Below are 11,805 nucleotides of genomic sequence, written 5' to 3'. Positions count from 1 at the left end.
AGATAGGAAGGAAGGAAGGAAGGAAGGAAGGAAAAGGAAGGAAGGAAGGGAGGAAAGGAGGAAAGAAGGAAGAAAGAAAGATGCCAGGATTATAATCAACAGGCCTTGTGAATCAAATGGACTTTTGTGTTCTGCCTTGAAAATCTAACCAAACACTTAATCACCAGTTAAGTTTTAGAACTCAGTTTGCCTTTTTGATGCTGCAAAGAAAAGAGGGAGACGGAGGGAAAGGAGACACCCCTGCGTGAGAAGAGAGGAAGCAAAGGGCAGGACGCTGACACAACAGTCAGCCCGCCTCTGCGCCCCTCCCTCCTCCTGCACCAGGGCGCGCTGCCAGCACATCTCTCCCCCCAGCTCCCCTGGGGGAGGGCCAGAAGCTTTACATTACACCACTGGTTTACACCCTGAGAAACGTCGCGGGAGCTGCAAAATACACTTTGAAGCAACTTTCTAAAAGGCACATCTATATTTACCAATGTGTTCCACATGATTAAACTGTGAAATTTGTCTCCAGTTTGGCAATACCTTTGAGAGATGTTGTGCGGTTTAGGAAGAAAATGCCTGTGAAGTGCCTGAAGTCCCACGAAGGGAAAGCACCATACACATCCGAGGTGCTGTTACATGCCTCGGTGCTAAAGTGGTGCAACAGCAAATAGAATAGCGTAAGTTATGATGTCACAATGTTGTCATGCAACATCATACACAGTGAGATCAAGAAAAATCTGTTTTTGAAAGGCCTCTTTTCCCCTCCTCTTCTGCATGTTAAAGCATATGGTATCTGAAACTAGTTCACAGTGAACTTCATTTCTGCCGCTGCTGTAAATGAAGTATCTTCTCAGGCAGATGTCAGTGCTAAAAGTTTGGTGCTCATAAATACCAAATTTACATAAAATCTATACAGTTCTTTTTTCAAAAGTCTTTCTTGGTTGATGTAGGCTGATTGTCTAGGATACATAGGTCACTTTCTTCTTCCTGAACCGATTATACATTCCCAAATTCACTAATTTGAAAAACAATAATTATGAGTAGGGAACAATGACATTCCTTGAGGTCTCTCTGGTCGTAAATGTCATGTGCCAGGTTGAAAAGAGACAAAAAATTAGAAAGTCAACTCAGATATTCTTGGACTGATAATTTAGGCCTAGGATTCCAAATCCTAGAATCCTTATTCTTATAAGGATAAGAAATGAATCTTGCATGTATTCTATTCCCTGAAAATATCACCAAAATAATGTGTTCTTAAAGCAAACTTGAGTTTATTGCTTGCCACAGAAGTGAGGTCACTACTACGACAAGAATCTTGGTGTTTCAGAAGAGGAAAAGTAAAGATCAGATACGTTTAAGATTTGGAGTTTGTTTTAAGATGGATCTTTTGGTGTGAGAAGTGGGGCTTGATTATAGTTTAGGATTGGTACACATGGAAGGGGGAAGTTTGCAAAGGGGGCTTTCAAAACAATTCTTGAAGAGTAACCAGCTGTTTGATGTTGCTTTAATTTGAGTAGTCTAACATAGGTTTAAAAGGATTTTCAGGGGGCACCTGAGTGGCTCAGCGGTTCAGCATCTGCCTTCGGCTCAGAGCCTGATCCCAGGATCTGGGATTGAGTCCCTCATCGGGCTCCCTGCAAGGAGCCTGCTTCTCCCTCTGCCTGTGTCTCTGCCTCTCTCTCTCTCTCTCTCTCTCTCTCTGAGTCTTTCATGAATAAATAAATCTATAAATAAATAAATAAATAAATAAATAAATAAATAAATAAATAAAAGGATTTTCAGGGGGCGCCTGAGTGGCTCACTTGGTTAAACATCTGACTCTTGATTTCGGCTCTGGTCATGATCTCAGGGTCATGAGATCGAGCCCCACTTTGGGCTCTGAGCTCAGTGCAGAGTCTGCAGGAGATTCTCTCTACCTTTCCGTCTGTCCCTCCCTCCATTCGTGTTCACGTTTCTCTCTCTCTCTCTCTCTCTCTCTCTAGACCAATAAATCTTTTAAAAAAATGATTTTCAGGAACTTTCTGGAATTAACAGTAAAGTTATTAGCAACTTGATCTTCTCAGACAAGAACTTGCTGAAACAGTAAAATCAGGTTGATGAAAAGAGTGGGATTATAACACCACCTTAATGAAGCATCTCAATAGTAAAGTCTTATTAATGTAAGCCATAAACTGTTCCAGGTACAGATGGGCTGCATTTTCAATACATACAATGACTAGTGTTATTCAGATTCTACTGGAAAAACCCAGACACCAAGAGCAGCTGCTTTTTTGAAAAAAGGACCCACTTTAAACTACCAAAAGCCGGCAAAGTCTTCCTTTCAGATAACACCTAGCTTTACCTTGTGTCATTGATAACTATATTCAGACTGATTCATTTTTTTCTTAAAGAAGTTCTTGCCCTCCAAAAAGTCACAGTCAATTCTTGCCTTAGGGATTATTCCTTTCTTTAACACAATATCACATACCTCTATGTATACAACATAGTTTAACACTTTGGGGATAAACCTCAAGTTCTTAAGGATAAACCCTTCATTGTCATGGCCATAACAAAAATCCTGATCATATTTTTATACTTCTTAAAACTTTTTAGTAAGTCTTTTTTGTCTTCTAGATGACATCTAAACTTCTCAACATGCTTCTTGAACTTTATTTCTCTGTGTTCCTCTTTCATTCCACATCTAATGAGTACATACATAAATTCTATATGGCAATCTTATTAAACTACTTGCAATTTCAGAATATAACTGGCTCTGTCTTCCCTCACTGGAATGTCTTGTCCATGCATAGCTGTGTCTATCTTGTAATTAATTGTCCATTTATTTGCTAACCTGTTCTTCTTTGTCAGTAAACAACTTAAAGGTGAGTATTATGTCTTAGCATACTGTCTGGGAAAAAGAGGCCACTCAAGATATTTTTTCAAGAGACAGTCAATAAATGGACAGACCAAACCTTATGACTGTGAAAAGAAAGATCACAAAATGACAGGATCTCAAAATAAACATCTGATAGATCCTGAAAAATGAAGAATAATTTTCAAAGTGTTAGTTCCAAATCAAAAGTAAAATTTAAGAGAATTAAAATAAAGCTTGCACCAACCAGATTAATAAATGCATTCTGTTGTGAGGCTAGGGAAAGGCAAGCACTTTCATATATTACTGGTAAACCCTTTTGGAGGGGAATTTGGCAATATCTAACAAAACTACATGTGCATTTACCTTTTGACTCAGCTATTTCAGTTCTAGGAATTTACCCTGAAGATACACTTACAACAATAGAAAAATACATATGTACAGGGTTATTCATCACAGCATTGTTTATAATTCTGAAATATTAGAAACAATCCAAATGCCCATAAATAGAATAGTGATGAATAAACCATGCTACATCCATACACAGAATTATGCAGCTATAAAAAAAGAATAAGGAAGATCCTTATGCACTGATATGGAGTGATTTCCACCGATACATGGTTAAGAAAGGGCAGCAAAATGCAAAAAAAGTATCTGTGGCACTCTCTCATTCATGTAAGAAGAAGTAAAGGGAAATATAAGGAAATACACATGTATCTGCTAGTTTTAGCAAAAAGACACATGGAAAGGATACACCAGAAATGAATGAAATTGAGTAGTGAGTAGGAACAGAATGGAAGGGGGGCACTTGGGTGGCTCAGTGGTTGAGTGTCTGCCTTTGGCTCAGGTCATGATCCTGGAATCCTGGGATCGAGTCCCACATTGGGCTCCCTGCATGGAGCCCGCTTCTCCCTCTGCCTGTGTTCTCTGCCTCTGTGTGTGTGTGTGTGTGTGTGTCTCATGAATAAATAAAATCTTAAAAAAAAAAAAAAAAACAAGAATGAAAGGAATGGAGGAAAAGGAGCAAGTAGAATGGATAAATGGGATTATCTCTAAGTATATCTTTTTATATAATTCTGATTTTTAGAACAATGACATTGTTTCACATACATAAAATACAAACAAATGTTTAAAATCAACCAGGACTTGCAGAAAACCGAGAATGGAATATAAACAGCCACAAATGAGACCAACTATATTAGAAATTAATGATATAACCCTACTTAAGGGCACAAAGGAAAACTAACCTAAGTAACTTTAGATAAAAACATTTTTAATATATATTTTAATTCTAGAGACAAAAGAAACTGTACAGAAGTACTATACACTAATTAATAAATTATTCTGAAACTATATTCTAGGATTGAGCAAATAAACATACTGTGGACAATGAAAGCCAGGCATCTATTTTACAAATAATGAAAGGGGCTAGAGTGGATCCAGGGGTGTTGGATTAGAATTGGAGATATTGGTATAAACCACAGTTTTTATCATACAGAGAGATGGGGAAAGAGAGAGAGAGAGAGAGAGAGAGAGAGAATGTGTTTCCGTGTTATGTCCACTAATAGGGTTTAGAAGCAAGGACACCTGAGTAGTGATGAACACATCTAGCCCTCAGATCTTGATTTCTAAAGACATAAATAAAGGGAACCAGGACTTATTGGAGAAAAGGCTAATTCCAGGGCTAGAGAATTCAATATGGGCATGGAACATCTAATGGAACCAGAAAATATGGAAGTGTTCATATAGATAACACTCACACACATATACAAATCCTACAAAACCTAAATGAAATAAAAGAGGAAAATATACAAAATTTAAAAAAAATCACTGCTGAGGAGCACCTGACTGGCTTAGTTAGTGGAGCACACACTCTTGGTCTTGGGGTTGTGAGTTCAAGCCACACATTGGTGTAGGGAGCACTTACAAATAAAATAAATCTTAAAAAAATTACTGATGGCAAGGGAAAGTATGGAGAAAAATAAATATTCAAATAAGGTGCCTAAATTAATTCATTTAACCTTTCTTTGATTTTTTAATTTTACTTTGTCTAGGTATACAGATCCAGCTTCCCCATTCACTTATTAAAGGGTGTTTAGAATCAAAGCATAAGCAATTATTTATATCATGTACTCTAATACCATAAGCATGACAAAGGAAACATTCCATCTGCTTGATCATTTTAATCCTTCTTCTCTTTGCCTATTATGATCATTACAAAGAAAGATTAAATACTACATACTTCAATGCTATTCTCAAAAATAATTTCTAAAATAAAAAATAAGGTCCAGTTTTATGCTCATGAACTTACAATAGAGATTGGTAAGTAACTATAGACAGCATTCCTTTGCCTTCTCTGGGTTGTCCTGGAGATGGGAGGGGGGGGAAATGTAATTCTGGTTGCCAATACCAGCTTCAGGTAGATGTTTTTTTTCTTTTCTTTTCTTTTCTTTTTTTTAATGTAAAAGTTGACTACTCAGAGAATTGCATTACCATATATTCATGCTAATGGTGGGTATTATGACAATTACTCAGTTACTGCCTCAGTCAGCTCTTCTAAAGTTGCTTTTAATGTTATTTAAGTCTTCTATTTTTACTCACTTTTCCATCTGCTTTTTGTGTCTCTCTACTAGTGAATCCAAGACACCTGAGGACATAAAACTTAAAATTCTCTCTTTTGCACATCCTAAAGAATGGATCGGGGTACTAGCTTCAAGAAGATACAGTTTGAGTAAGAGTCTGCTCGGTGCCTTGCAACTTTGATATACCTCTCCATACAAAGAAGAGATAGATCAATATTACATACTGTGAATTTAAAGGAGAACCAATTAATCAGAAAAACACCTTTACTCATCTTCAAACTACTTATTAGAAAAAATTAAACACAAATAAATTGATAATCTGAAAATGGTAAGTACCATTAATCGAGTTAAATTAATCTAAATATGTTTTTATATTGGCCAGAATTTTTCTAAGAAAAAAGTAAACAAATATAAGCATCTATTTGTTTCATCCTTACAATAACTTTATAATGTAGTTATTATCCCATTTAACAGCTGATGCTCACAGAATTATTAAATTTGCTCACATTCACTTAGCTAGTAAGTGGGAGAAGTGGAATTCACAATTCAGTTTGATTTCAAATCCAATGATCTAACTATACCACATACACACACACACACACACACACACACACAATCACTTTGCTTTCGAAGCCAATGATTTTTCTAACTATACCCTCCCCAAACAGCCCTAATAAAACCTGAAAAAGATAAAAGCAAAATTGTTGACAAAATTTTAAATTTTGTTAAAACTAAAAACTGAGCATGAGAGGCAAAAAACAACCCTAGAAAGATAAAACCAACACAAACAGCACTGGACTAGAAGTAAGGAAACCTGGGTTCTCAACTTTTTCTCACACTATACCTCTCCACTCTTCTAATACCTATCTCATTAAAACCACTCATTAAATATTCATTGCCACACTGACTGTCTACCTAAGGGTACAAATAGCCTTTAAAACAGGGATCCCTGGGTGGCGCAGCGGTTTGGCGCCTGCCTTTGGCCCAGGGCGCGATCCTGGAGACCCGGGATCGAATCCCACATCGGGCTCCCGGCGCATGGAGCCTGCTTCTTCCTCTGCCTGTGTCTCTGCCTCTCTCTCTCTCTGTGTAACTATCATAAATAAATAAAAATTAAAAAAAAAAATAAAAAAAAAAAAATAAAAAATAAAACAAAATAAACCCACCATATTATAATAAAATTTCAATTAGCAAGAACAATTAGGAGATTGTTTGATATAATCTTTGATTAATCACGAATGACAAAATTCTTTTTGTAGATCCAAGTTTGCTATTGGACATCTGTTTTCTAAGCAGAGCAAATTTTATGGTACAGAAGAATTACTGGAGAACTTGCTATACTGCAGATTCTGGGGCTCTACCTTAAGAGATTCCACTTGAATTTGGTACGTATGAAAATAACTGGAGTGATTCTGACTCTGATCTTTAAGATGAAACTAAGAGTAATTACGTAATTAAGTAAAGGGTACAGAACATTAAAAAGCCTTTTTAAAATTTATATATTCATGATAGACAGAGAGAGAGAGAGAGAGAGAGAGAGGCAGAGACACAGGCATTGGGAGAAGCAGGCTCCATGCAGGGAGCCCAACGTGGGACTCGATCCCAGGAGCCCAGGACCAGCCCCCGCCCAAAGGCAGGCGCCAAACTGCTGAGCCACCCAGGGATCCCCAAAAAGCCTTTTTTGATGACAAGACTAGACAACACCTTAGCCATCATTCTGACCATTAATCATTTTTTTCTACATCTCTGATGTTAAAGACACAGAATCCTGGACCAAAATCTAAGAGCTGATAACCCTGGTTTTTACCTTTCTCCTCTAAGGAAAGTATATATAATTGAAGTTCTATTTGCCAACATATATTATAAAACCCAGTGCTCATCCCATCAAGTGCCCTTCTCAGTGCCCATCACCCAGTTACCCCATTTCCCCCCCACCTCCCCTTCTGCTACCCCTTTGTTTGTTTCCCAGAGTTAGAAGTCTCTCATGTTTTGTCACCCTCTCCAATTTTTCCCACTCATTTCCCCTCCTTTCCCTTACAAACCCTTCCACTATTGCTTTTCTTTTTTTTTAAGATTTATTTATTTATTCATGAGAGACTCAGAGAGAGAGAGGCAGAGACATAGGTAGAGGGAGAAGCAGGCTCCATGCAGGGAGCCCGACGTGGGACTCGATCCTGGGTCTCCAGGATCACGCAGTGGACTGAAGGCGGCGCTAAACTGCGGAGCTACCGGGCTGCCCCTCCACACAGTTTTCCAGAGTGGCTGTACCAGTTCATATTCCCACCAACAGTACAAGTACATATTTCCACATCCTCTCCAAAATTTGTTGTTTCCTGTCTTGTTAATTTTCGCCATTCTCACTGGTGTGAGGTGGTCTCTCATTGTGGTTTGCATTTGTATTTCCCTGATAGCAAGTGATGCGGAACATTTTCTCATGTGCTTGTTGGCAATGTGTAGGTCTTCTTTGGTGAAATTTCTGTTCATGTCTTCTGCCCATTTCATGGTTAGATTGTTTGTTTCTTGGTATTGAGTGTAATAAGCTCTTTACAGATCTTGGATACTAGCCCTTTATCTGATAGGTCATTTGCAAATCTCTTCTCCCATTCTGTAGGCTGTCTTTTAGTTTTGTTGACTGTTTCTTTTGCTGTGAAGAAGGTTTTTTATCCTGATTAACTCCCAATAGTTCATTTTTGCTTTTGTTCCCTTTGCCTTCATGGATGTATCTTGCAAGAAGTTGCTGTGGCCAAGTTCAAAAAGGGTGTTGCCTATGTTCTCCTCTAGGATTTTGGTGGATTCTTGTCTCACATTTAGATCTTTCATCCATTTTGAGTTTATCTTTGTGTCTGGTGTAAGAGAATGCTCTAGTTTCATTCTTCTGCACGTGGCTGTCCAATTTTCCCAGCACCATTTATTAAAGAGACTGTCCTTTTTCCAGTGGATAGTCTTTTCTGCTTTGTTGAATATGGTTGACCATAGAGTTGAAGGCCCATTTCTGGGTTCTCTATTCTGTTCCATTGATCTATGTGTCTGTTTTTGTGCCAATATCACATTGTCTTGATGATCACAGCTTTGAGGTACAGCTTGAAATCTGCCATTGTGATGCCTCCAGCTCTGGTTTTATTTCTCAATATTCCCCTGGCTATTCAGGGTCTTTTCTGCTTCGACACAAATCTTAAGATTATTTGTTCCAACTCTCTGAAGAAAGTCCATGGTATTTTGATAGGGATTGCATTGAACGTGTAAATTGCTCTGGGTAGCATTGACATTTTCACAATATTAATTCTTCCAGTCCATGAGCATGGAATATTTTTCCATCTCTTTGTGTCTTCCTCAATTTCTTTTGGAAGTGTTCTGTAGTTTTTAGGGTATAGATCCTTTACCTCTTTGGTTAGGTTTATTCCTAGGTATCTTATGCTTTTGGGTGCAATTGTAAATGGGATTGGTTCCTTAATTTCTCTTTCTTCAGTCTCATTGTTAGTGTATAGAAATGCCACTGATTTCTGGGCACTGATTTTGTATCCTGCCACACTGCCGAATTGCTGTATGAGTTCTAGAAATCTTGGGGTGGAGTCTTTTGGGTTTTCTATATAGAGTATCATGTCATTGGCAAAGAGGGAGAGTTTGACTTCTTCTTTGCCAATTTGAATGCCTTTTATGTCTTTTTGTTGTCTGATTGATGAGACTAGGACTTCTAGTACTATGTTGAATAGCGGTGGTGAGAATGGACATCCCTGTTCCTAATCTTAGGGGAAAAGCTCCCAGTATTTCCCCATTGAGTATGTTATTTGCTGTGGGCTTTTCGTAAATGGCTTTTAAGATGCTGAGGAATGTTCCCTCTATCCCTACACTCTGAAGAGTTTTGATCAGAAATGGATGCTGTATTTTGCCAAATGCTTTCTCTGCATATATTGAGAGGATCATATGGTTCTTGTTTTTTCTCTTGTTGATATGATCTATCACATTGGTTGCTTTACGAGTGTTGAACTAGCCTTGCATCCCAGGGATAAATCCCACTTGATCATGGTGAATAATCTTAATGTACTGTTGGATCCTATTTGCTAGTATCTTGTTGAGAATTTTTGCATCTGTGTTCATCAGGGATATTGATCTGTATTTCTCCTTTTTGGTGGGGTCTTCGTCTGGTTTTGGAATTAAAGTGATGCTGGCCTCATGGAACGAGTTTGTAAGTACTCCATCTCTTTCTGTCTTTCGGAACAGCTTTAGTAGAATAGGTGTGGTTTCTTCTTTAAACGTTTGATAGAATTCCCCTGGGAAGCCATCTGGCCCTGGACTTTTGTGTCTTAGAAGGTTTTTGATGACTGCTTCAATTTTCTCCCTGGTTATTGGCCTGTTCAGGTTTTCTATTTCTTCCTGTTCCAGTTTTGGTAGTTTGTGGTTTTCCAGAAATGTGTCCATTTCTTCTAGATTGCCTAATTTATTGGTGTATAGCTGCTCATAATATGTTTTTAAAATCATTTGTATTTCCTTGGTATTGGTTGTTATCTCTCCTTTTTCATTCGTGATTTTATTGAGTCTTTTCTCTCTTCTTTTTAATAAGGCTAGCTAATGGTTTATCTATCTTATTAATTCTTTCAAAGAACCAACTCCTGGTTTTGTTGATCTGTTCTACAGTTCTTCTGGTCTCTATTTCATTGAGTTCTGCTCAGATCTTTATTAACTCTCTTCTTCTGCTGGGTGTAGGTTTTATTTGCTGTTCTTTCTCCAGTTTCTTTAAGTGCAAGGTTAGCTTGTGTATTTGAGTTTTTTCCAGTTTTTTGAGGGAGGCTTATATTGTGATATATTTCCCTCTCAGGACTGCTTTTGCTATATCCCAAAGATTTTGAATGGTTGTATCTTCATTAGTTTCCATGAATCTTTTTAATTTTTCTCTAATCTACTGGTTGACTCTTTCATCTTTTAGCAGGATGCTCTTTAACCTCCATGTGTTTGAGTTTCTTCCAAATTTCTCTTTGTGACTGAGTTTCTAGTTTCAAAGCATTGTGGTTTGAAAATATGCAGGGGATAATCCCAATCTTTTTGTATCGGTTGAGACCTGATTTGTGACCCAGTATGTGGTCTATTCTGGAGAAAGTTCCACGTGCACTTGAGAAGAATGTGTATTCAGTTGTTTTCAGATGGAAAGTTCTGTATATATCTGTGAAAGCCATCTGGTCCAGTGTATCATTTAAGGACCTTGTTTCCTTGGTGATGTTTTGCTTAGAATATCTGTCATTTGCAGAAAATGCCATGTTGAAGTCTCCTATTATTAGTGTATTATTATGTAAGTATCTCTTTACTTTAGTTATTAATTGATTGATATTCTTAGCAGCTCTCACATTAGGGGGATAAATATTCATGATCATTAGGTCTTCTTGTGGGATAGACCTTTAAGTATGATATAGTGTCCCTCTTCATTTCTTACTACAGTCTTTAGCGTAAACTTTAATTTATCTGATATGAGGATTGTTACCCCAGCTTTCTTTTTAGCATCAATTTGAATGGTAAATAGTTCTCCACCCCTTCATTTTCAGGCTGGCAGTGTCCTTAGGTCTAAAATGAGTCTCTTGTAGAGAGCAAATAGATGGGTCTTGGTTTTTTATCCAGTCCAATACCCTGCGTCTTTTGATGGGATCATTTAGCCCATTCACATTCAGAGTTACTATTGAAAGATATGAATCTAGTGTCATCATAATACCTATTCAGTCCCTGTTTTTGTGGATTATTTCTTTGGGCTTCCCCTTTCTTTTACAGGGTCCCCCTTAATATTCATTGCAGAGCTGGTTTGGTGGTCATATATTCTTTCTGTTTCTGCCTATCTTGGAAGCTCTTTATCTCTCCTTTTATTCTGAATGAGAGCCTTCCTGGATAAAGTATTCTTGGCTGCATGTTCTTCTCATTTAGGACCCTGAATATATCCTGCCAGCACTTTCTGGCCTGCAAGGTCTCTGTGGAGAGGTCTGCTGTTAATCTGATATTTCTCCCCATAAGTTAAGAATCTCCTGTCTCTTGCTGCTTTAAGGATTTTCTCTTTATCTTTGGAATTTGCAAGTTACAATATTAAATGTCAAGGTGTTGAACGGTTTTTTATTGGTTTTCAGGGGGGTACCTCTCTATCCCCTGGATCTGAATGCCTGTTTCCTTCCCCAAATTAGGAAGGTTCCTAGCTATGATTTGTACAAATATACTTTGTGGTCCTCTCTGCCTCCTGGTGTCTTCTGAAACCCCAATTATACGTAGATTCTTCCTTCTCAGTGTATCATTTATTTCCCTTAACCTTTCCTCATGGTCTCTTAATTGTTTTTCTCTTTTTTCTTTCAGCTTCCTTCCTTACCATCAACTTGTCTTCTATGTCACTCACTGTTTCTTTTACCTTATTAACCTTAGCAG

General features: G+C 37.8%; 1 long non-coding RNA gene across 1 annotated transcript in view; it reads left to right on the top strand.

Annotated features, from left to right (window-relative positions):
* The first annotated feature begins 260 nt into the window (after positions 1–260).
* LOC140613907 (uncharacterized) overlaps positions 261–11,805 on the top strand; it is a 54,919-nt gene continuing 43,374 nt past the window's right edge. Inside the window, exons 1-3 of the long non-coding RNA XR_012014827.1 lie at positions 261–662; positions 5,470–5,746; positions 6,678–6,803. This is a non-coding gene — a long non-coding RNA (uncharacterized lncRNA). The remainder of the gene's footprint in view (positions 663–5,469; positions 5,747–6,677; positions 6,804–11,805) is intronic.

Source organism: Canis lupus, chromosome 2 (genome assembly GCF_048164855.1).
Source record: "Canis lupus baileyi chromosome 2, mCanLup2.hap1, whole genome shotgun sequence".
In the NCBI taxonomy this organism is placed as follows: Eukaryota; Metazoa; Chordata; class Mammalia; order Carnivora; family Canidae; genus Canis; species Canis lupus.
Note: the sequence above shows the minus strand (reverse complement) of the source record. Positions and strands in the feature narration are given on the sequence as shown.